Consider the following 26,232-nt stretch of genomic DNA (forward strand, 5'->3'; position numbering starts at 1 on the left):
TCAATGGTATATCATCCAAAAACTAAGCCCCATTCTTTTTGGGCCAGTGTAGAGTACAAAAAAAGGACCATAATATAATTTTGCAGAACAAAGCCATTTTGGCAGTTTATCGACCTGAGGAGCCACACCATGTTCAACCAACTCCATACCTCCACAATAAGCAGGCGTAGAGAAATACCTCTCTCCTCACTTTCACATACACACAAAACGCAAAAACAAGGCTAAGTGAGGGACCAAAGCAACCCTCACCTCCTTATATAGAAATCTACGCAGGTGGAGGCGTCAATAAATGGCAAGTCTGCAAGATCTCCTACATGATCTGCACATTCAATCCAGCCCAAATCTCCAGGCCCAAGAAAATGAGATCTAGCCGCCATGGTATTCACTGTAGGGATTTAGTTAGGAGAAAGACAGACGGTCATAAGCAGCAACCCCACAGGTGGTTGAGAGAGAGAGAGAGAGAGAGAGAGAGAGAGAGAGAGAGAGAGAGAGAGAGAGAGAGAGAGAGAGAGAGAGAGAGAGAGAGAGAGAGAGAGAGAGAGAGAGAGAGAGAGAGAGTCAGTAGCGGGGCAGAGAGTGAGGCACAATAATGGGTGTGATAAGTCATTATGCATGTGCACTACAGATAGGTAATAAAAATCCTCCAAATATCGAAAGTTAATAAGTGGCCAGGCAGGCACCATGTGAAGGGTGGAATCCCATGTAGGGCAAAAAACTCCAGCCCTTAAGAAGATAGTAGTCCCACAAGGGGTTTAGGCTCCATGTTTATAAGGGAGGTAAGCAAACCAAGCCAGGTCACCTGGTGTCAAATGCCAAAGAAATGCATAGGTCACGCTAGGGGGTTTATGTGAAAAAATCCCCCACTACTGATGTAATTTTATTAATTGACCAAAGTTAGTGGTTCAGTACCTCAAAAGAGCCAATTAATAAGATCAGACAATGTACGTTATATAAGCATAGCAGTACCTTAAGCTCAAAATATCCCCATTTTTGGAGGGAGAGTTGCGAGGGCATGTTCAAAAGGCAACTCATATGTGTGTGTGTAAGTGTGTTTATGTAAGTGTGTGTGTGTGTGTGTGTTTGAAATGGATGAAGTTACATTCAGTTACTAGCAGTACCTCTGTGTGTGTGTGAAATAAAAGATTTTGACTAGGGAGGTTAAGAGTAACCTCAATGAAGTTGTTAACAAGCCAAAAGGGATTAAGATATATATTGATAAAGTCCAAACATGCTTTTTGCTTTGAAGCACAATCTGATTCAAACTCCGTTAGTATAAGGTCAAGGCATAAATTAATATCTTTAGTAACTATGATAAAGATTCCATTTGAGGCATCAAAAATCCAACAAAACTTGTGTTTGTGATGTTTATTGGTGGGAAACAAAATGGGTAACTTGACAGTCTCGAGAGAATATCCAAGATTATTACAATATTAGCAATGTTATTAGTAACTTCAACAAGAATTAACTTAAGCAAATAAAATTCACCACCACTAGATAGATGTAAGTGAGCGGCTTTCCAAGCAAGGTTTTTTCAAAAGAGAGTAAGGAAATTGACAGCTTTATCAAGACCAACACAAACCAATTTAGGGCGGGTTTTTGAAATTTGAAGTTGAGGTCGGGTGTGATCCAGGTGCTATCAATAGATAGCCATTTATGTGGTAAAAGAGTTAGTTTTTGCATAAAACATTGTTAAAATAAATTGGTCTAGTCTAGTAGGATTGTCTTCTCAGGTGGAGAGTATTGACAAGGTCAGTCAAACAACTTAATAAAGCTAGGGCAAGGTAGGGATTTTTTGGGAAAATTTTAATGTGATTCAGCCCTTTAGCCACATGATTTTATGGATTGTAGGATCATTAATTACCTTGAGATCACATGTGCAAACATGCCTGCCTAGATCCCCAAGATCATCACAAAAAGTATTAAACTTATCACAAGCACATTCAGGGATAGTATTGTGATGTAGAAAGTCATTGTTGTAAAGTAAACTTTTAATAGGCTGATGATAAGTCCAGCCAATAAGGACATTATCTAACATTTTATGGTTGCCAAAAACTAAATCAAAACACTCACAGAAGATAGACTTGGGCAAAAGCCAATCCAAAAGTTCATTATGGTACAAACAGTGTATATAGATAAGATCTGCCATAGATGATGATACAACCGTCCTGCTATCAACTGGAAGTTTTTTGTTTGTCGAATTGTTTGTTGTTTGGATCTGTTTTCCGTATTATCAAACTCACTTCCAAAGGAAAGAATGCTAACAATTTTCTGAGACCATTTGGGTACCATTTCAATATTGAAAAGATAAGCATCTAGTATGTCATCATCTACTCCTTCAGGAGCTTCCCCATTGTGTATCCTTGAAAGATGATCCACTCGTAGATGGGTTTTACCCTTTTTGACCACCACTGTGAAGTCAAACTCTAGCATATAATAAACCAGCGTACAATCCTCCCTGTATTGCATGGTTTATTTACCAGATAAAAAAGAGCTTGATGATCTGTGAAGAACACAAATTTGTTTGCGAGCAAATAATGCTGAAATTTCTTTACAGAATAAATCATTCCTAACCCTTCCCGCTCGGTGGTTGTGTAGTTCTTTTCCGCACTGTTTAGCTGTCGGCTCGCATAGCAAACCGGAAAATCCATTGTTCCGTCTCCAGGTTGAGCCAGAATACTCCCGATGGAATATGCAGAAGCATCAATGTGAACATGGAATATCTTTTCCCAATCTGGTGCCTTCAGTACAGGTGCTGATATAAAGTTTTCCTTCAGCTTTTGGAATGAAGTTTCACACTCCTCGGTCCAATCGAAATTGACTAGAAAACGATACAGAGGTTGTGCGATAACCGCATACATGTATATGAATCTTCGATAATATCCACAGTGTCCCATGAAGGATTGCACTTGTTTCGCATTAGTAGGCCTGGGTAGGTCTACTATGACTTTGACTTTGTCTAGGTCAGTGGTTATGCCATTTCTTGAGACAACGTGTCCTAAGATACGGCCTTGCTTAACCATGAATACACACTTTTCCAGGTTAAGACAGATTCGATATGTCCTGCATTTTTCAAAGACCCTTTGCAAATGGTCAATATGTTCCTCTCGTAGAAGAGAGTGTACACAAAGATCATCCATGTAAATTTCTAAGAATATTCTTAGGTATTCCTTGAATGCGTGAGTCATTAACCTTTGGAAGGTAGCTGGGGCATTAGTTAAGCCAAACGGCATAACTCGATACGCATAAATCCCCCATTCTGTGGCAAACGCTGTTTTGTGTTGATCCTCCCTTGCTATTGCCAGTTGGTTGTATCCTGAAAACCCATCGAGAAAGGAATAAGCCCGTTTCCCGGCCACTCGCTCAAGTACATGTTCTGTGATTGGCAAGGGATAATTATCCCTTATGGTGGCTACATTTACCTTTTTGAGGTTTACACACACTCGCAATTTTCCATTCTTTTTTGGGAACTACCACAATGGGTGACACCCAATCTGTATGTTTGATTTCATAGATGAATTTAGCTTCCATCAGTTTATCAATCTCCTCTTTGATTCGTTTAGCAAATGTGTCATTATAAGTATAAGGACGTTGTTTGCTAGGTTTTGCATCCGATTTCAAAAAAATTGTATGTTGGCATATCGATGGATCAACTCCTTTGAGGTCTTTATAGGACCATGTAAACACATCTTTATAATTCTTGAGAAGTTGTGTTAGCCGTTCTTCCTCTTCAAGCTCTAAATCGTTGGCTATATAGACCGGCTGAGGCTTTTCACCTGGTTCTGCGAGGTCTATCCTTTTTGCATTTTCTGGCCCATCGTAAGATTCTTGGTTGGTTCTTTCCCTGACTGGTGGTGTCATGATGATTTTTCCGTCCTGGATAGTAAATTTCCGATAGTGTGACGGTACATTCATGTTTTCCTTTTCTGACTCGATTTTACCATCACTATCTTCTTCAGTAGTTCATATCTCACGTAAAGACCGTTTCAGTTCTTGGTATTTCTGTTTACGCTCCAATTTGGTCTACTCTTGGTCTTTTGTTGTTTCTTTTTTTGATTTTTGAGATTTTTGTCATTTTGTTTTTGTTTTAGCTTTTCGTACCTGTTTTATTTCCTCTCGCGTTCTTTCTTTTCGATCTTTTGAGAATCTTCCTGATATGTGATCTTTTACACAATCCGCTGCTTTTCCAAGCATCAAATAGTGAGTTTTACCTTTTATCTTGGGCATCAGGTTCTCTCTTGCTTTGTTTCCTGCTCGTTTCCTCCTATAGCGTTCCTGGAGTCTAGGGTGTTGATTAGCAAAATCATAAAACTTGACATTTCCGGCTTCCCTTCTACGCTCACTTGAGGTGTCTGAACACTCATTATCTGCATCATCATTTACTTTCAGATGTTCAGAGGAGTTATAAAACTCTTCTTGTTCTGGTGGTTCTACCGTCTCATCTTCTCCTGGTAAAATGTTTACCATGTAATAGGGTAGCACATCATAGCCATCCTCATCGTAAAATTTTGTTGTTGGACTATCTGTAATGGTACAGACATCCAATGTTTCTAGTATGTGTTCCCATTCTAGAGGTTCCAAGGCATCTTCAATGAAAGGTTCCAAAATATACTCTTTGTCCTCAATTGCTCTTTCTAAGACGCATTCCTCTCTTCTTAAGCTTCCACAATGTGAAGCTCCGCACATCCATAGCTCTTTTGGTTGCCCTAACCATGCTGGGAGTTCTGATCCTGCTACTGTAGCTGAATCAAACTCTTCCATAGGTGTTTGGTTCACATCTTTGTAACTATGGTCTTTTAGGTGTATTTTAGTTGTTGTCTCGTCATGTCTGAGGTATATGTGGTCATAACCCCAATCTTGGACCATCTTCAATTGTCGCATGAATGGTCGTCCCAAGATGATCTCATAATTGTTCTTTTTGTTGAAATCGACTATTGCAAATGTATGCTCATACTCGATTCCGCACGAAGTGACAATCACTTTTTCTAAGAGTCCTAGAGGCTTCTCCATGAACCCATCTGCCAATTGCAATTTCATTCTGGTAGCCCTCAAAGCTGGTTTTCCCCATTTTTTCCAGATTTCCTTGGTGGCGATAGCAACTCCCGCTCCACTATCAAGAATAGCTTTGGAAACTACTCGGAATTCTACTGGTTGCATGGTGTTTCCATCTTCTCCCTTGCAGTACTCTCCAACCTTGTTCAATGGTACTGGCCTAGTGTTTAGTTGAGGCCTGTCCAACTCTCTGATCCCTTCCTGTAGCTTCAAGGTTGGGTCTTTCACTCCAAATGTTTCTAGGCATTTACCTACTGTGGTCCACATATTTGGCCGTAACCTTAGGAGTTCTGCTAATGTGATGGTGCATGCCACCGGAGTGGACAACAACTCAATCAATCCTTGCGAATCCATCACCTTGTTAGAAGAAAGTCTTTGAGATGGGATTGCTCTCACCTCCAAATTGGCTTCGTACTCTCCTAGGTAAGAGGGTAAAGTTTTCAGCGAGTCTGGTTGGTTGTGCCCCGAACTAACTGATCCTTGGTCTCCCCCTTGTGAATGTATCTCAAAGTTCATTTGTGACCTTGCCTCAAATTCTTCAATAGGAGATAAGGTTACATTCTTTTCTTTTCTCGTGCTATTCATGTGGTTACTCATCCTATTAGCCTCATTGGCCTCACGGATTTGCTTCCACAGATTGTCTAGACCGTTACAGTCCTTACCCATTTCTGCCAATGTTTTAGGCTAGAACCCGTCACTTGCCTCATCTGGGGTATTTGGCACTATGATAGGCTCTCCTCTGGACTCATAGGCATTAGTGAGTCTTTCCTTTGTTTCTACATGTTTCTCTAAAGTTGGTTGGATAGGGGTTGGAGTTGGTGCCTCATGCCAATTTGCAGGTTTACCCAGCGTGTCTTCCATCAATGATTGAGCTGTTTCTATCATCTTTTTACACATTTCCAACCTCTGTTTTTCTATTTCTGCATATGGATAGGTCATCCACTTTTGCTCCTGGGTTTGGTTCTTTTTGAGTTTAGCTTCATAAGCTTTTAGAAGTGCATCCAACTGCTCATTTACCTTGTCAGCTAGTACAGATCCTCCTGATCCTGCACTTTTGGGCTCTGCTATTTCCTTGGGTGCTATGGTTGCAGTGGTGTGTGAACTTAAGCTAGATAGATCCTCTAACCGCTCTAAGCTATCCTTTGTATGTTTTAACTCCTCGGATAGAGCTGTTTGCTCTCGTTCCTTCCTGGCTTTCATACGCGCCTTTTTAGCTTTCCAAGTGCTTCTCTGATCTTTCGTTTCTGAACTTTGGGCATCGGTTTTTGGTTCTTCAACTATGGGTTCGTTCATCCTTCTTTGAGCTTGGGCTCGTGTTATCGCCTGGATGGGTATGATTGTTTCATTTTCCAATCCTCCACTGGAAGGTACTGTTTCTAGCATGTTCAAGGTGGTTTTTGCTCCTTTGCTCGGGGTTTTAGGGCAATTGGGAATCAAATGAGTAACTCCACACTCAGTGCAATATGCGTTGACTCTAATGATTTCATCATGAGGACAGTCTCTCAGCCAATGGTCTCCACCACACTTGTAGCAGGGTCCCTTGGGTTGTTGAGGTGCTCCTTGAGCTCCTCTTTGTTGGTATGTATGTCTCCATCCGCCCATGCCCCCGTTGGCTATGAACAACAATGTTTGTTCATCTAAGCTATATCTTCCTTCTCCTGCTACCTGTGCAGCAGTTGGTGGTCCTGTATTTCCTATCATGCTCCATGGTTCTGGTGTCGAGGGCTCTTCCGGGTGATAATAGACAGGGTTTGCCGCATATCCATTGGGATCTTCATAATATGCATGCATAGGCACCAAAGCCTTATCCTCTGATTCAGTTACGGTTGGTGTGTATCTTATACCGACTAGTCGTAATCCTGGTAGGGGTGGTTGTTGCCCCAACACTGGTTGTGGTCTTTCGATGCCTACAGGTCCTGGTAGGTTGCCTGCTTGATACCTAGGCATTGGTGGGACTTGAGGAGAAGCTACCGGAGCTTGGGGAGCGTAAGGTCTCTCTCTCACATACCCCTTGTTATAATAACATTCCTCAGTCCCATGGTTTGTCCATTTTTGTTCAATAGCACACCACTTGGGCTGTTTAGGCTGGGGTTTGGTGTACAAGTTAATCTTTTTTAGCACTTCATCTACAAGCTGCTCTTGGTTTATAGCTACTTCTCCTTTCGGTGCTGTCTTAGAAGACTTGCTTCCACTTTGTTGTGAAGATGAATCGTCGTCAAGGTCCTTGAACTCCCCCTCTTTGTAGATTGTCCACCAGGTAAAGAGCCTCCTTGGTCAACTCATTCAACCTCGTGCTCCTCTTCATATGTAAGTCTTTCTGGAGATCCGCATTCATTAGTCCTTGGATGAATATCAGCATAAGTCTCGACTGGGTTGACAGTTCTTCAACAAGACAGAACTTAACATATCTTTTTAGTCTTAGGGCTGCCTTTCGTACGGATTCTCCATCTTTCTGTTTGAATTTATGGATTTGTGAGACGGTATTATGAGCTATCCCCCTTTGTGAGAATTCCTCGATAAACTCGTCAAACACTTCCTCCATAGACTTAAAGTCTCTACGGTCTACAGAGTCAAACCAAGTGGCAGCATCATCCTCTAGGGTTAGTCCAAACCCTGCAAATTTGGTAGGAAAGTCTAACACCTCTTCGGCTCTAATTACACGTACAAAGGCTGCTACATCATCTCTTGGGTCTCTACTTCTTGTGTATTTATTGTTTACCCATTTTTGCACCTGAGAGGGTCTAATTCTCCGATGGTCTACAAACCTCATCATTGGATCTCCACGTCCTAATCGATATACCTCCTCAAGTCTTCTATAAAATAGGATGGTTCTTCTCCCAGTGGTGCTCCTAAGCCATAATTTCTGACGGTTCTCGCTGGAGGTGGTTCACCTCTTCGAACTCGTTCTATGGGTCGTCCTCCAGGCTCTGTTGACCCTTGAGTCTTTGGCTTACTCTCTCCTTGATACCTTGAATAGAGTGGTGGTTCTTGCAAATCCCTTAGCCCTCGTGCGACCTGATAACCATCTCAGTTTTGGTCTTGTTCTGCTGTTGCACTCTGTCGGAGCCATGCCTGAAATGATGGCTGGTTTTCTTGTGGGTTTTGGTTTTTGAATGCTCCTGGACCTGTTGCCCTTTCTACCTCCTTTGGGAGAATACGTTGGTATTCTCGCCCGTATCTATCAACAAAAATTGTACTCTTCCCCATAGCAGTTTCATAAGAGAATAAGTAAAGAACTTTGTCTTTGCTTAATTCGTTTACGTATGGTTCTTTTCTACGAAATTAAGAGACTATACCCTCACTCTCATGCTTGTAGATTCCCACGTTCTTGTTATAAGTTGGAACCCTGGATGTTTTCTTATCATACATAAAAATAGCTTCGGGTCGATCAATGTTTGGTGGCGGTTCTTGAGCTTCTGAAACCATTTTCCCTTTCGCCACCTTATCTCCATATCTGTTGTAATCTTCACGGTTACTAACTATTAGATAGTGGTTCCCCTTTTCGTCTCGAAATCTATCTCCATTATCATAGACTTGGATTATCTCCAATCTTTGAGCTAGCCTCTCTTCGATGCAAATGCACTTGCATCCTCGATAGTCAGAATAGACTAGGGCTCCCCTTGAGTTTGTTCCCTCTAAGAAAATCACCGTGAGTTTGGAATCATTCAAAGGATTCAGGGAGGTGCTTCCTCCTGGCATTGGTCCGTCGTGTGTGAAACCTCCTGGCTGTTGACTACCCATCATGAAGAAAGATTTGTCTGACGACGTGTCAGTATCACTACCTTCCTCAATAATCGGTGCTAGCGGATCTACCTTGCCTGAGTTACACTCTCTTCGGTGGACACTAAGCTACCTTGGTCACCTGCCACCTTCTGGTCTCTAACAATGTATCTTCCTGATCTTAAATTCATCAAACTTATCAATGCAATTTATCACAAATACAACCACTCACCTGGCAAAGGATCAGTTTCTACACAACTTCTTGCTTTGTTGCTGAATATACCTGTACACAAGAGTTTAATTTCGGCAATCGAATCAAAGCATTTATCTGCTAGAGGTTATCTTAGTAATGATTGGTATAACTGGAGAGTTAATCTCAACCATTACTGTATTTTATACAGTGTTGATGTTCTGGATTAGGTCTGCTACTCTGAAACTGTACTTACCTCGGATGTTGGTCAATTTACGCGAAAAAGTCTGAATTCAGTTTTTGCTCCGTCAAATGGGTATACAAGGTCCAAATTCACTTCTGAAAGAAGCTCTGGAACCCTTAAGCTAAGTGAAATCTCACTGTCTATGCCTAGTCAAATTTTCTCTTTAGTAGGCCCCAATAGACATCCTGCGCGTAGGATGTCTCATGCTTTGTTTTGCCTGCTTTTTTGTACTATGGTTTCCCCTTGATGTGCTGAGTCTACAACTGTTTTTTACTTTTTTATTTGGACACCTATAAGCTGGTCAATGAGTTAGAAATCTGTTCCGACAGCTTGTTGCTGATCTTGATCAGTCTAATCAACTCTAATTTGGACCAAAATTGACTAGGAGGCTTGCCTTAGGCTATACAACACCTTGCTATGCTCATTGTCAAAGTCTGGCTTCAATGTCTTGCTTTAGACATCCTATGCGTAGGATGTCTTTTTCATCAGAATGGATTCAAACTCAAAGCACAGGCTCCCCTTGAGTTGTGATCACTTTGATATACTCCAAATTTGGTTTGGAGTCCAAAATCACACATAATACATCCTACACGTAGGATGTCTTTTTGGCCTGTTTGACCCTAGACTTGTCCCACAGTTTCCCCTTGATGTCAGCAACCTAATGGTATGCTTGGATTTTGGTTTGGATTTCAAAAGTCCCCAATTTTAGCTGTTCTTGCCTTTTTCAGTCAAAAGTGCTAAAGTCCGCTTTGAACCCAATTTTCTCACCCAAATGAGGTGATACCCCTCTCAGTCACTCAATATATCATGCAAGACATGCTCATGCAACCATCTTATGGTTTTGGTCTCAAAATAATGTTTTGGCACAATTTGGGTAGGATGTCTGGCAATTTCAGTCTATCTGGCCTTATCCTGTCAAGATGTGGTCAAATTTCCACTTTCTAGTTGAAATTAGGGTAAACCCTACCTTCTGAACACACTGGTCAACTCAAAATCCCAAAATTCCCACCAGATTAGCGTGTAGACATCCTACGCGTAGGATGTCTCCTGGCTTGAAATTAATTTTTTTCCCGACAGAAATGCTCCTGATGCTCTGTAGATCTATCAAAAACACTCACAATAACTTTTGGACTTCACTTAGGCTTTCAAACACACTTTTGCATCTTTTTGCGTCTTCTACAAACTTGTGATGACTTTACCAAGCAAGTATACATACATGAAATGCTCTAGATCCAGAATCATGATGTCCTACTTACTCTACTCCTACTTATCATGTGAAATGGTGATAATGATGTTTTGGTTGCTTTTTGGCCTCTCCGAACTCTGAAGCTCTCCTCTCACCGCTTCTACCACTCCAACTCCTACTCAAGACTCGACTATTACCTAAACTATCTTGGTCCACCTAGTCTACCTAAGTCGAAGGATCTAGGCCAAACACACGCTTCCTAGACTCCCTCTAAGACCTAGAGAGTCCTCCACCCTCTGATCCTATCTAAATGTAAAACGAGACTCTTGGCAAGCCAAAAATTCCAATCCTCAAGGATTAGTCTCGGTCACCTACCTAAGGTTTTCGTCCCCGACAGCGGCGCCAATGTTAGACGGATACGCCGCGATGGACGTCAGCACAGCGAGAACTCACCTAACATATAATGTCAGCTAAGGATGAAGCTCGACCCGCAGACGCGTGGAAGCAAGCATAAGGTGTTAACCTACACTCGACCGACTCCTAACTAATTCCTACAGAGGTCTCTACCAATTGTTTAAGTCACACCCTTCAAGAGTGCATAAGAGGAAACTTCCTACAACGCTTTCTAGAGCCGAACACCCATCAAACAATCTCAAAACACCATAGAACTTGAAGGAGACCCTACTAACACCAATAGGTCGCTCTCCCTAAGGTCTATGAACCAAAATCCCAACCCAAAACACCCGGTGCAAAATCACGTAGGATGTCTGGCTGAAATCTGCAAGTCTTCGTTTCCGAAATCTAAAGTGCCTAATGTGTAGTTCTACTCAATGTGAACGCATGGATATGCTACAATGCAAAATCAGACAACGTATGCTCACCCAAACACCAGATGAAGCTCGTCGAAGGAGCTTGCAAAACCGGACCGTACGCGCACAATGTGGGTATCGGTGCGTAGCTCTCGTCGGGGGCAACACGCTGCACTTCTCAGCACTCGATTCCGACCACCGGTGCACACGTAACGTCAAGATGAAGCTCACACACTCTCTCGTACACAGTATGCTCACTCACAGACTTCAAAACATGTTTTTTAAAAATGACAAAAGGTTTTTTATTAAGGTCAAAAAGTGGTATATATACCTTACAATTCTCAAACCCTAAAGTTCCAAAATCAACCATCTACTCAATCTAACTTATCAAAACTGGGATACAATCTGGAAACTTCTGTAAGTCCGAATATTTACAAGGTGAAAACTCAGGTTTTCCTTAATGAATGAATAATTACAAAAATAATAATCTTCCGAGTATTTAGTTTCGGTGGGGTGTGTCCAGCTTCTAACACAGTCTCAGACCCCACTTTAGGTCAAGTTCCAAAAACGCGATTATTAACAGCAATGGATTTTTGACCTAGTCGTTTTCGACCCAGAATGCATCTAAATGCTTAGCAATGAGACCCCAATACCCCGCCTATGCTTAGTTTTTGATTTAAAAGTGTAAATTCCTAGTTATGATGAAATTAGGCCGCAGGTTGGCCGCGGGTTGGCGACGCCAAAAGCTACGAAATACTATGAATGGCTTACGTCAATGCGTAGAGCTCTTACCTGCAATTGCAATGCAACAAACGCAATCGCAATGTGACAACCGGAGAGAGAGTAGGAAGCGCAAGAAGGAGAGAAGTGAGTGCCGTTAGCTCACACTGTGTATTTCTTATCCAAAAACTTATAAACATATTACAAAAATTGGCTTTTATACCTTAGCCAAGGTTCTTCAGTAGTCAAAACTAATAATCTGGAGTTCTACCAAAGCTAGGTAATGACTGGCTGATACAATCTGGAAGCTTGTAGACCTGGCTCATTAATTATAGAGTCTATCCGAGAAAATAGGAGTTACAATATTCCCGATTTATCAAAATAATAAATGTTTTACAAAGAGAACTCTGAAAAATGGTGTCCGTGTTAGCTTGCTACTAACAGCTCGCGAGGCGGTCTTTAAGTGCTTGAAGAGCTTTTTGATATTGGATGCGTCGTTCTTTCTCAGGGACTTGCAAAAATTGAATAGTAACTTTATTCTTTAGTTCTATGGCTGAATATCCGACGAACCTTGTAGTCAAATTGCTGATCTCTTACTAGTCCAAAAATCTTTGTACGCCATGTGAAGAACCGGTGTAAAAAGATTCTTCAAATGCCACATATTGTTCGATGGAAGGAACATGCATCTGGCATAGAAGCCGTAAAGAACTTCTTCTGAATGTTTCCCACTTAAATCATAGCATAAGCCCTGGTTACCTTCTAAAAAGGACATCCATGGGGCTCTTGTTTGTTCAGGATCATGAAAAACTTGGATACATGTGAGCATCATTCTATAGATTTAAAAAAGCATTGCACACCAGAGGTCAGGGAGGCTCTTGAAGAAGTTCATGGTGCCCATTAGGGTTTTCAACATGTATTCTTCAGTTGGGCTGGTCCTTGCTTTGGAGCTGGCAGTTTTGGGTAGTTAAGCAAAGTCGGCCTTTTCTTTTGTAGTGCTTCATGTGCTTGCCAGGTTCTTACCCTTGGTACATGATAGAATGTTGGGTCCTTTTGAATTGATGTTGGTGCCCTTGTAAACAATATGAGATACCTTGAGTTTTTGTTGAGCCAATTTTTCCTCCATGTGGGGTAAGGTGCATCTGACCCCTCTTCTTGCATATCCTTGTAGAGTCTTTTACTTGCAAAACAGATCCACCTTTATCAAAGGATATGGCAGTGAATGTTGATGCCAATGAGTATTGATTTGATTGGGAGTGAGTTGAGTTACATTGACAGAGTGAAGGACCCTCAACTCCCAATCCATAGCCGCTTTCCATTCAACATTCACTTCTTGAACAATCTGCTCTTTAAGTGCATCTTCTTCAGCTTTAGAGAGCTGGACCATTGACACTTTTTCTTCTTCTGTGATTGGTACCTAGAATTGAAAACTTTATGTTTGTGCTTAAGTTGGTTGTGTTTCTATTTCTGCAAAGGAGATTGACGGTATCTCTAGATTCGGCTGTTCCGATGTACTTGCCTCCTCCTGAGTTTCCACATTCCCTTCTTTCAGCAAACTGATTAGCTTTTTTTTAATTCTTCTATCTCTTTAAGCAATTGCTCTTCCGTTTGCATGTGTATTAGGACGAGGTCCATTATTTGTTCTTGTTCCAGCTTCAACTCAAGTTCCAATTCTTTGTTTTTTCTTTCTAAAGTTTTGTAAACTTCATTAGTCCCCCTTGAGTGAAGCTATTGCTAGGTTTTTCCTTATTTGCCTTAGAAATTCCGCTTGGCCATTGATTCTTTGCTCTAAGTATTGCAAAGAAGCATTTGCTACATTCAACTGTACCTGGAGCTTTTGTACTGTGACTTAGTAGTGCTCATAAGTTCATTTGTCACCCCAATTAGCTGTTGTTTCTTACTTTTACAGGCATCCGATAACTTTGTGAGGAGTTTCCCTAGCTCTTTCATCTCTTTTTCTTGCTTTTCCTTGACGTTTTGGTGTTGTTATGCTTCATTCTTGAGCTCTTTGATTTGGCCTTGAAGATTTTCAATGATATTCATTCCGTCTTCAAGGTCGCCTTGGAGCGCATCAATCACCTGTTCAAGTTCTCGAGCTTTAGCACTGCGTCTAAGAGTTGCTGTTCACATTTTCTCAGTCATCAGCTGCATCTGCTTTGCATATTCATTGACTTGGGTGATACCTTCATCCATTGTTTCCCACTCTTTGAATTATGCTTGAGGCTCTTTAGAAGTTCCAACCTCATCTTTGGTTGTTTCTTTTGGTTGTTCTTGATTGGCTTCCTTCTCTTTCTTTAACCCATCTCCTTTTATTTCCCTACCTTCATCTATTTGGTTAGTTGATGAAGAGCTTGGACTAGGAAGCAGCTCATTCCCTTGTTTGGTATTTGGTGAGGATGGTATAGTTGTGTTTCAGTTGGTTTCCCAACGTCTGCTTGCTATGGTTGTTGAGAAATTGACTCTTCTCTGGCTTTTCTTTGAGCTTCAGCTAATGCCTCTTGTATCTTCAAGGCTTCAGCTTCCGTATATATCCTTTCTAGCATGTCCTTAGGATCTTCTTTGATCTTCTTCTCAGGGTTTTTGGTTCTAGGACCCTTGAATTTCCTTGGGATTCCATAGATCTGAAGTCTTTCCTGTAGCTTGTGACTTCTTCATAAGATTCCTTTTCTCTTTCGAATCTCGCCTTTTTTTGTGGAGGTTCTTCCTGAGGGCGGCCACTGCCTTTCTTTTCATCTCTTCCCTTCTTGCCCTTTTTTCTTCATTTTCTGAACTTTCTTCACTATTGTGGACTTCAAGTGAGATTTTTGCTGACTCTTCATTTGAATTATAAATCTATTTCTTCTTTGATCTTTAGCTTGTGGAGAGGAATGAGCTTTCTTTGTGATTATTCATGTGTTTTGATCTGGGGCTAGTGGTAAGTTATCGGCCATCCCAATGGCATGGTATGCAATTTGGGTCAAGAGTTCTGGAGCTCCTAAGTATGTGACTTTTCCTTCATTCTTTGTGCTCTTGAGTGTTGTAAGCACATACTAAGCATGATCTATTGATTGTCTACTTGATGACTTCATACCTATGTGAAGGTAATTGCAATAGCATGATTTGGGGTAGTGTACCTTGGTGGTTTCTTGGCAAGGAAGTGGAAGTGTTGGTGGTATAGGTGAGCGGGATCCTCTACTTGCTTTAGCATAATATCAGAGAAGGTGGTGACATCTGTACTCTTTGTGAATGTTCCAATTGTTTTCCTATCTTTGGCTCTCATTGCATACCTTCAAAGAGCAGCTTTAGTGCTTCAACCACTATGTCTTTGTTGATGACTACCTCGACTTTGTGTCCTTGCTGATATGTATCTAAGCAGATCTATCCCCTTTAATCGTGGACAGTAGTTCGTAAGCCCTTTGGAAGGTTACTCCATATGGTTCTTGATCATAAAATGCTCAAAGTCCCAACCTCCTGTTGGCTTCTTTCGTGGCTGGCTTAGCTTCTACATCATAGACTTCCTTCAATAGCAATTGCAACCCCACCTGACTTCCATCTTCACTTTTGAATTTGCTGGTGAAGACTGTGGTGTTGTGCTCCTCAAGCTGTTCTTTCAACAAGTAGGTTACTTTGGTTGTTTTCACAGAGCTGGTGGGCTCCAACTAATATGGTGGAAACTCCTGTAGCTTTTCTTTTTGGGTCTTTCTCTTCTTTTCTTTCTCATCAGCTTGCATTGCGCCTATTAGGAAAATACACTTTTAAAGTTAGAAAAACCCACAAATTTTACTCTAATGTGCGCTCCTTGCCGCACTGTCGAAGCAAGGGACTTGCCAATACACCGTATGCGAGCCACAAACGGCTCCAAGCACACAACAAGCCTAAACTAGCAAGCTCAAGAAAACAAAGGGTGTGTCACTCACCGCTCTACGCTCGCCTTCGTGGTGGATTCCTCGCCGCGATGAAGAAGAAGCTGCAGACGTGCCGCGCTCAACCGCTTCGCCGCCGTCGTGCCTTCGTAATGCTCGATCGCACACACACTCTCCCTCTCTCTCTCTCTCTCACACACACACACACAAGGAGGTGAAGAAGAAGAAGATGGAGATGGAGCAAGAGCACTCTTCAATTGCACAAATGAGAGAATCAGTAAAAATTAGGTTTAGTTGGCTTTTATAGGAGCTCACCCCATTCACACTTGGGCGCCCATGCTTAACCAACTAATCCCTTGAATGTCCAAGTTAAAGTGCGCCTCTCATCGGCGATCACTCTACCTTTCCCTATTGGTCCGACAAGCCCGGTACCTGACTCTAAATCATACATAATACGCGTCCATCGTAGGTGATGGGTGTCCGTGTGCCATGAGGGTTAACATGCCCCCCTTCCTGATGTAGATTCCGTCCTCGGAAGCTATTGAGTTGAAGCTGGTTCGTCGAGGTGGAAGAGCATTTGAGATGAATGTCCTTAGCCTTCTTCAGTCACTGCAAAATCAAACAACATTGGCACAGTAATGGCATTCTCTTAAAAAGCATATGCAGTTTTAGGTAGAAAAATTGATTGGAAAAAGAATTTCAAACAATTTGTCAGCAATGAACATTAAATTGCAATGTAATCAAATGCATAAACAGATGTAAAGGTAGAAAATTAAACAAGTCTGGGGTCACTAATTTGACGGTCGAAAAGCACTAGAGATCGAATATTAATACCATGGGTAAGCTTCTTAACTTTCTGTGGTCAATTAAGTTGTTTAATCGCGAGAGCCAAGTATTCATGTTCGAGGGCTGACTAGAGGCTATATCTAGAAAACCTTGTAGTTAAGCTACCATAAAAGGAATTTCTCATGAAATCATCGCCTGATTGATTACTTTTTCTTTGACCCCCCAAGGTCTTTTCACAATGATTCAATTATGATGTGTGTGCTTATTTTGTATGCCTTGGGTTTTTTGCTTTTCAAGGAAAAGCGCCCACGCTGGGAACCTCTAGGGCTCTAGTACCATAGGCAATACATGTGAGTGAAGTACCAAATCAAGCTGAGATTTCTCTTCCAGCTTAAAATTTTACATTGTGGCACTTTGATTTTTTGTTTGTTCATTTTCATCATTTTAATTTTGTAACTTTGGGGGGTCATATAACACTGTTACCTTCCCCAGGCTCATCACATTAGTAAACTCCCTTTATAATACTTAAGCTAAAGGTCAATAGGGTTAAGCCCACTAGAAAGCCCTAGTACATTTCATACAATGCTGCCTAAATCGGATTAAGAACCTAAGTAACCATTGCTTATTAGGAAGGCATTCCCCATGGTATTAAGAGAAGATTTCTAATACCTAGCTTGGTCAAACTAGCTTAGTCGGACTGCTTGATTTTTACACCTAGACAAGTGATTATGACAAAACATTACATTGAATTAAATGTTTGATACTAAGCCAATGCGCTGAATAGTATGCCACCAATCACAATCAAAGCAGACAAACATGGATGCAAAAAAGATAAGGGCAATGCTAATGGACAAGAAACACCTGTTTGTGTTGATGGTCGCGCTTGATTTGAAGTGTGAACGAGAGAAAGGTTCCATGAAGGTCCAAATCCTATCCACAGCAACACGCTCCTGTACACACTAGGAAACAAAAGGAATACCTCCAGGAGGCACATTAGTGGGAAAAGAGATCTTTGTTAATCACTCAACTCTAAAACAGAAACACTCCTATCGTACTAATCTTACCTACCCTCCATCACTCAAGTGATGAGGATCAAAGGTGTTTTATGGCATAGGTTTCTGTTTCACTGTACCAAATGTGACATGTGTAGGTCTGAGTCAATGTTTTGACTTTTAATGTGCATACTCGTTTGCTAATTGCTCTTGCTCTTTATTTTTTGTTTTTTGTGAGTATAAAGCTTTATATGTACATTCCCTAAGATTGGAATTGAGAGGTCAGGGAAAAAGGTTGAGAGGGAAACAAATGAATGATGACTGTCAGCAAACACTCCCCCCTTCCTTGGGTAGGTCATACCGTTTGAAATGAGCTTGTCACCCTTTGAAACCAATTGTTCCAGTTGGTAATAGGTGAGGATTTTTGCCAGTAGTTTGCTATTACCCTAGGTGCCTCGTCAAGTTGCAAGGGTGGTAAGGTACTCTCCCAGGATCGAACTTGAAGTGGTTCATTAGGTGATTCTTGAACACTGGGAGGTGTGGATTCTTTGGTAGCTTCATGGAGGTCCACTACTATAGATGGAGGCTGTGTAGAAGCTTTTACCTCTATGGATGTATTACATGAGGAGCTAGAAGCTTCATGGGACTCCCCCCTTCCTGAGCTAGGTGGAACAAATCGTTCTTTCTTTGGTACCCAAACTAGCTCGGGAGCGGGTGTGTAGCATTCTGTGATTTTTTTCTTTCCATGATCATTGATTCGTTTTGGAGCTACAGGATTGGGCTCACTTGGGTCAGGTGATAGGTAAGAGCACAATCTACGTTTGGGCACCCAGATTTGATCATTTCCTTGATAGTAGCCTTGGGCTTCCAATAGTCGTTTAGGGATCCATCGCAACATTTTCTTACTTTTCTTGGAGCGAGTGGTACGTTTCTTACAAGGCTTCTGCTTTTTAGCACTAGCTATGGTCGCTAAAGAAGCTTTAGGGACCCACTTGTATGTTTTCTTCGTTACCTTAGGATGAGTCTTGTCGGAAGCGATATGCATTGCTTGTAGCATATTTAAGGGTATACGCATTTCATCCCCCTCAGGTGTTACCCAGGTCGTCCCCCTATTTCCCCAAGTGTCTATGGTTGATGCTAGGTGGACCCAATCCACATTGTCTGATTCCGTCATACCCGGTAACACATCCATATAAGGAGAATCTTGGCCAATGTCTGTATCCTTCTTACAAGTGTAACAATATTGTAGTGGGGCCGAGTGAACTGTGGTGTCAGAGCGATGATCAATAAGGGTTTTACTCCCTAAGGGGTGTACCTTACCAGTCACCAAATCCACTCTAAGGACAGAGTCTTGGAATTGCAAATAGACATGATTTTTAGACCAATCGTGAACCATTTGTGCTTCCCTCATGAATGGTCGTCCTAAAATCATTTCATATGACATAAGGTGTTTAGAGAAATCCATTACAATGAACGTATGTCGCACCTTGTATCCTAGAACTTTGATCTTAAGATCCTTGAGCATCCCCATAGGTTTGGCTATGGTACCATTTGCCATCTTTACCACAATGTTAGTAACACTGAGGCGGGGTTTTCCCATGGATTCCCAACAATCTTTTGTAACGATGCTAACTCCCGCACCACCATCAAGAATTCCCTTTATAGTTAATCCCTTGGTAGTGATGGGTAGGGTCGCATTAGACTCGTCGCCTTCAAAATACTGCCCTAATTCGTTAATGGGTACCTCAATCACAGACTCGTGTCCATCTAAGTCAAGTGATTGCACATGATTTTCCTCATCAATCATAATCGAGTCAGGCCTATTTGGTTGCGCAAACTGCGGTAATCCCGTTCGTAGCTCTCCGTTAAGGAATGCTCGAAGTGCAAGGAATAACTCAGGATCTCCATACAGCTTTGCTATGATCGTGGTTCGGACCTCAGAAGACATGAAGTCCACTAGTTTGGCAACATTCATTGGCGTTTTGCAGGGTGTAGGTCCTTGACTAGGAACTGGTGAGGATGGAATCTCATATTCCTCAATGGGATCAGGTATTCCTTCGTTAAACATCCTTTCCAACAAGAAGGGTGTATGCTCACTTTCTGATGTCCCGTCCTCACTCCCTTCTTGGATGATACTAGATATGGCTAACGGTCTATGGTTCATGTGGGGTGGATGAACTTGAGTGGGAAACACTGTGTCATGAATTTTGACCTGCATGGGTTCTGGTTCCAGTTTCCTTTGAGTCTCCTCCACTAAATCTCTTAGATGTTTCACCTGCTTAATCTCGTCTACTGGGTTTGGGTACGTCCCAATCTTCTTTTTACGATTTTTCCCTTTTTGCCCCTGCGGTTTATCTTGGGGGTCTTGGATTGGATTTGGAAACACTTGTGGTGTTTTCAGAGGCTCTTTATGATTTTCTCTTATTCGGTTTTCATTTGGTTCCATGTTACGGTTTTCTTTGTCGGTCTTTCCCTTTGTGGTATTGGTTCTAGTCTCCATTGTCTCGACTGAATCTGAATCATCCTCGAGGTCATTCATATACACGGGGTCATCTCCTGTTCCTATGTTTGTTTTGGAACTTGGCTTTGAATTTTCCGTATTCTGCGACTTCTTCCTTCGTGTCTTCTTTTTCTTTGCTTGGATAACTGACGCGGTATCTCTCTCTTCGAGGATATGGCCTGGCCCTTGAAGCATGGACCGTGTAATCGCATAAGCGGGTGCAACGGGTGGTATTGGCGATGTCACACTAGCAATTTCGACCAAATTCAGGGGTGTGATTTTAGGCGCATTTGGGTTATAGGGGCATTGGGCAATCAAGTGATCTATGCCACAACGATTACATGTGAGTATTGGCATTGCAGACGTGCTCCCTTGATTCATTTGCATCTGTGCAGCATTCTTTTGCAGCCTAATAGGGCACTCCGCTACTCGATGTGGTCCCCCACACTCGTAGCATTGAAGAGGTGGCCTCCTAGCCTGGGTGTTGATATTTTGACCTCTGGGTGCGAGAGCAGCAGCTTGATAAACCGGCTTGACTTGTCCCCAACAATCTTCCATGTAGTATATAGGACACTCTTCCAATGTATCAAGTCCGTAGGCAATACTAGTGTCTATTTCCTCCTCACAACCATCTGCATAAGCATTTGATGGCTCGCAACCCACTTGGTTCATAGGGGTGACTCTTGGATGCGGGGGCTGCGGTCCTAGCACAGGAGGTGGTAGCGGTGTAGCTTGTACAACATTTTGAGATCTAGGGACCATGTGTTGCGGTAGTTGCTCAACAGGTGGAGTAGGCATCAATACAGGAGCTCGAGGTGCATCCGTCCAGGCTACAGGTGGTCTATTTGCCATCATACGTTTGATCATTAAACAATCCTTAGCTTGGTGACCATACCTACCACATGCGTTGCAAGTTCCATTAAATTTTACTCTAAACGTAGGGCACTCACTAGTGCTATGTGGACCTAAGCAAATGGAACACCATTGTTGCTCCCTTCTTGGATACATGTGACTATTTTGAGGGGGTCGATTATCCTTAAGAGACTCTTGGATTGCCTTGGTGAGGTCTGTCAAGAATGTCTCAAATACCTTTGGCTCATTGGCAATGGGCTTTGCAGTCATGGGTTCATACTCAATGGCTTGTGAGCTAGTGGATCTCGTGTCAGTAGACACCCTCATGCCTGCTATCATCAAGTTGTCCTCTAGTTGGATTGCATTGGCAGTGACATCTTCCCAGGTTGTGATACCTCTAATCACTAGTCCATTATAGATTCCTTCATTCCTCAACCCTCGAATGAATCGATCAAGCAGTTGGTTATTGTTGAAGCGCTCATTTACAGGGCAGCGAGAGTTTAAGTGCTTTAGACGACTAATGAAGTCCCTTACTGACTCTCCTTCCTTACGTTCGGCCTTCTGTAGCTGAGATGCTACACCCCAAAGCACACCTTCTCGTATGTACTCCTTTAGAAACAACCTTCGAAGGGTAGGGTAGATTGTTTTCTTATCCACCCTTAGGGTCCTATACCAATCTCCAGCCTTCCCACTTAATGTCAAGCTTAAGGCATTGCACTTATGTAGTTCGTTGCGTTCCCCTAAGGAATCACATACTTGTTCAAACACTTCAATGTGTTTCCTAGCATCTTCGTCCCCATTGAATTTTTGCGTGAGTTTGGCAATTTGTACTGCCTTACTTCTAGGCTCTCTATCAGATGCATGATGCATATTTTCCGCAATAGATCGACCTATGGTTTGAGCAAACGCTGCCAAGTCACCTATGTGAGGAGGCAGGGCCGGTGGAGGTACTCTTGGAATCATATGTGGGAGAGGAACGGGTACCGGTCTTGGCATATGTGTAGATGATGCAGGATATGGAACATAACCGGGCATAGGTCCACTCGGATAAGAGCTAGGGAGCGGCACTCGAGGAGCATAAGCAAGTGGTACAATTGGAGGTGTGGGGTCCATGTGTGCATAAGGGGCTAGAGGCACATATGGTCGAGGCCCCATATTAGGTACTACGACACTAGGTAGTGGCACTGCGCTAACCGTAGATGTCATCGGTACATTCTCTGTCAGGCTTATCCCTGGAGTGAGCACTGTGTTTTCCTTGATAGAGGGTTGAGCCAAGTTAGGGAAGCTAAAGTTTTCGCTCGGAGGCTCAGATTGCATAGAGACCCCAGGTGAAATGACGTAAGATGGGTCCATGGAGCTCATTAGAGGAGTCTCCATTTGAGATAGAGTAGGCTGTTGAGCCTTGCTCGTATCCAGAAATCTCATGGGGCCAGTTGAGAGTATATTTACCCCTCGGTTTTGCGTTTCTGATTGAATAATGCCATGGATAACATTACAGATCATTTTCTGTTGATCTTCGATGCTCGTGGCACTAGAGGTGGATTGTACAATCTCTATCCATCCTACATGGTAGGCGTGGCCAAAGTGTAGATCCGTCAACACCTCAGTGTGGAGGTCGTATGTCCAATGATCATTAATGAACAATCCTTCTAGAGTCGACGTGTTAACGGTTTCTTGTGAGGTAGAAGCAATGTTGCTCCCCGTGGTTTTACTTGCCACCAACGGTACTCTAGAGGGAACTTCTGAAGGAGGCAGCTCAATAGGGCCTTCTTGGTAAGAAGTTGGTAGGATATCCACATGGACACTCTTTGGGGGTGTGGGGTCCACGTGCGATGTGAAAGGAGATTCCACTTCCCCACCCCCTTCGCGTGCTTCATCTGCATCAGGTTCCGAGCGAGTAGCTCTACCTAATGTTTCCATGAAACGGCTAAACATACTAGTACTAGGCTGTGGAGCTTCGGGAGGTGCATGGCCTTCTCTCTCAGTGTTTTGGGTAGGGTATGCTTCCATGATTTCTGAGTCGGAGGAGGAATCACTAGCGGCTATTTTAGGGTCTTGGGTGGTGCTACCTTGTGTCCCCGCTGAGGGTCTAGAGCTTATCGTGGATGGGTAATGGGTGTCCGTATGAACAGAGGCACCCTCAATATGATCGTGTTCTAGCACCCGCCCAGAGCGTAAGTGCATGTGCTTTTGATACCCTTAGGTGTCAAAAAGCTGCTCTAGGAGGCCTTGTGACTAGTTTTTAGCGTGTTTTTTGTTTGTTTTTTTTGCTAGATTTTTTAGAGCGTGTCGTGGAATGGGCCGTGTCATAGCTCGAAACAAGCGTATCGGTCAGAGGGTCGTGCCGTGCTTTACAGCCCTCCGTTTGGTCACTCTATGCCCTCGAAATCCCTAAAACTGTCAATTTCCAGTAGGGAACTAGGCCCAAACTAGAAAGTCTAAGGGTGCAAGTGGGAAGAGAAAGGAGGAGAGTGGAGGACTTGTCCCACATGCTCTCATTCTCTCTTGAGGGAGTAGGGTATATATATAAGAGTGAGTCTAGTATATATCATAAGACTGAGGACTGAGGCCTGGGCCTGGGCTTGGGCTTGGGCTTGGGCTTGGGAAAATGATCTCGATCTATCTTTTATACAAACCAACCCGTCCGTTTTAAGAGTCACGTTTTTTATTTTCGAAAAATTTCGCCGCCCACTCACTCGCGTTTTTTATTTCCGAATTTTTTTAAATTTCTTTTTTGTTGATGCAGTTGAAAAAAACGCAAAAATTGCAGAAATTGCAGAAAATGCAAAAAAAACGCAGAAATTGCAGAAAATGCAGCAAAAACGCAGAAATTGCAGAAAATTGCAGAAATTGAAAACGCCGAACTTGAAAATGCAGAAATTGCAGAAATTGAAAAAACACAGACAATAGCAGAAATTGAAACTTGACAGCAATTGCAGAAAACGCAAAAAACAGAAACCTTCCACACACTCCTTCCCTGCCTTTCCTATGATAGAGATTGCACCACAAGGAAGCGTAAAGTGCTAACCGAGCTTAGTGTAGGGCATATCCCCGGCAGCGGCGCCAAAAATGTGCGCTCCTTGCCGCACTGTCGAAGCAAGGGACTTGCCAATACACCGTATGCGAGCCACAAACGGCTCCAAGCACACAACAAGCCTAAACTAGCAAGCTCAAGAAAACAAAGGGTGTGTCACTCACCGCTCTACGCTCGCCTTCGTGGTGGATTCCTCGCCGCGATGAAGAAGAAGCTGCAGACGTGCCGCGCTCAACCGCTTCGCCGCCGTCGTGCCTTCGTAATGCTCGATCGCACACACACTCTCCCTCTCTCTCTCTCTCACACACACACACACAAGGAGGTGAAGAAGAAGAAGATGGAGATGGAGCAAGAGCACTCTTCAATTGCACAAATGAGAGAATCAGTAAAAATTAGGTTTAGTTGGCTTTTATAGGAGCTCACCCCATTCACACTTGGGCGCCCATGCTTAACCAACTAATCCCTTGAATGTCCAAGTTAAAGTGCGCCTCTCATCGGCGATCACTCTACCTTTCCCTATTGGTCCGACAAGCCCGGTACCTGACTCTAAATCATACATAATACGCGTCCATCGTAGGTGATGGGTGTCCGTGTGCCATGAGGGTTAACATCTAACATGCCCTTTGTCTGAATTGCTGGCAAATGATGTCCGTTTTACTTTCAAACCAATTTGGGAGCATGCATAGATGCATAAAAACATGTATAGATCAAAATCATTCACTCCCAGGCCAAAATTGCAAGAAAAGTAAATAATCGTGATTATTTACAACAAGGGATTTTTTTCATATTTTTGCACTTTTGACTTCATCGGCTTGAAGAACCTGTGATTTAGATACTCCGAGTGAAGTGTGAGCACATTTGAGTGTACATGGTGGAAATGATGCCATATTTAATCTTCAGATTGTGAAACAATAGATATGAATGAATTTTGGGTTTTTGAGATCCAAATGTGATCAAACTTGATTGGTGGCTTGTCACATCATCTACTTTGGTCCCATGAGGTCAAATATGAGATTTGGGCTTATTTAAACAAAAATATAAATAATCACGATTATTTACATTTTCATCAATTTGAGCATTTTTTCTTTCAAATTGATTGTAGACATGCTATAGACCCTTTGTGTGAGATATGGGAGGTTTTGGATCAGAAAATGTGACAAATAACTCAAAATTTGGACTGGAGAGCTTTTGAAAACAAGTAATTTGGAATGAGCCCAAAATACTCAAAATTCTCAGTCAAAATTACATCTTTATTACATCTAAAACAAGTCCTAAAATGAGTTTGGTGAGATTTCATCATGTCAGCATCACTTTGTGCTCTTGTCGACTCTCAAATCACCAATTTTTGTTACCACTTGGTGTGTAGTGATGTTTGGTCACTGTTGAAGCCATGGACTTGTCCGCTACTTAGTCCTGATGTTGCTCATCCAATTTGGGCTCATTCGGAGTCAGTTTGACTCCATATGTCAAAATTGACGCTTTATAGTCTGTGAGTTGTTTCCTGCTACTATCAGAGGGCTTTCCTTGACTATTTTCTTGAAACCATCTAGGTACATTGTTTATAGACATTGTTTATAGACATTGTCTATATGCTGCTCATGGAGTCAGAATTCAATTCTGGCATGTGACAAAAACCTAGATTATTTAGTTGGGGACCCCCTTGACCCCTGCCAAATGGTCATCTAATGATATGGAAGTGTTCTACTATCTAGGGTCATGCTACAATTCAAATCTTGTCCAATTTAGTTGAGCTGACACGCTGCTATGGTTGTTTTTGTGTTCTAGGAGTCTGTACACAGTTGGGACTCTAGGGTTTTTCTCGAGACCTATACCTGCTACCCGACTGCATAGAAATGTTATTTGATGAGTTTAGAACTTACCCCTCATGTCTCATGTGAAATGGCACTGAAAATGGGTGACTGTGGACTCCGAAAATTACACGCGAAAAAGGCTGAGAGCTTTCTCCTCCAAGAGTGACTAGTAGAAATGAGGTGATTTTGGGCTACCTAAGATATCTATACTCGGACTTCCCAAACTACTTTCCCCCAGATTCCCTTGTTAGTCCTAATAGGCCACAAAATCTACGGTAGACTCAAAAACTTTCTCAATTAGAATTTGTTAGCTCATTCTGCAAGAATTTGCAAAAACAGGCCCTGACAGCCTAATTTAGGCCTCCCGCTTTCATTTTTCTTTTTGATAAAAAAACTTTGTGCCTGTCCATCTTGTCCTCCAGATCATCAATGTATTTTCAGTTCCTCCATCTGAGCTCATTTTCTATTTATTATTAATTATTGACCTGCTTATTAAAAAA

Source organism: Adiantum capillus-veneris, chromosome 27, assembly GCF_014529385.1.
Source record: "Adiantum capillus-veneris isolate H3 chromosome 27, ASM1452938v2, whole genome shotgun sequence".
Taxonomy (NCBI): Eukaryota; Viridiplantae; Streptophyta; class Polypodiopsida; order Polypodiales; family Pteridaceae; genus Adiantum; species Adiantum capillus-veneris.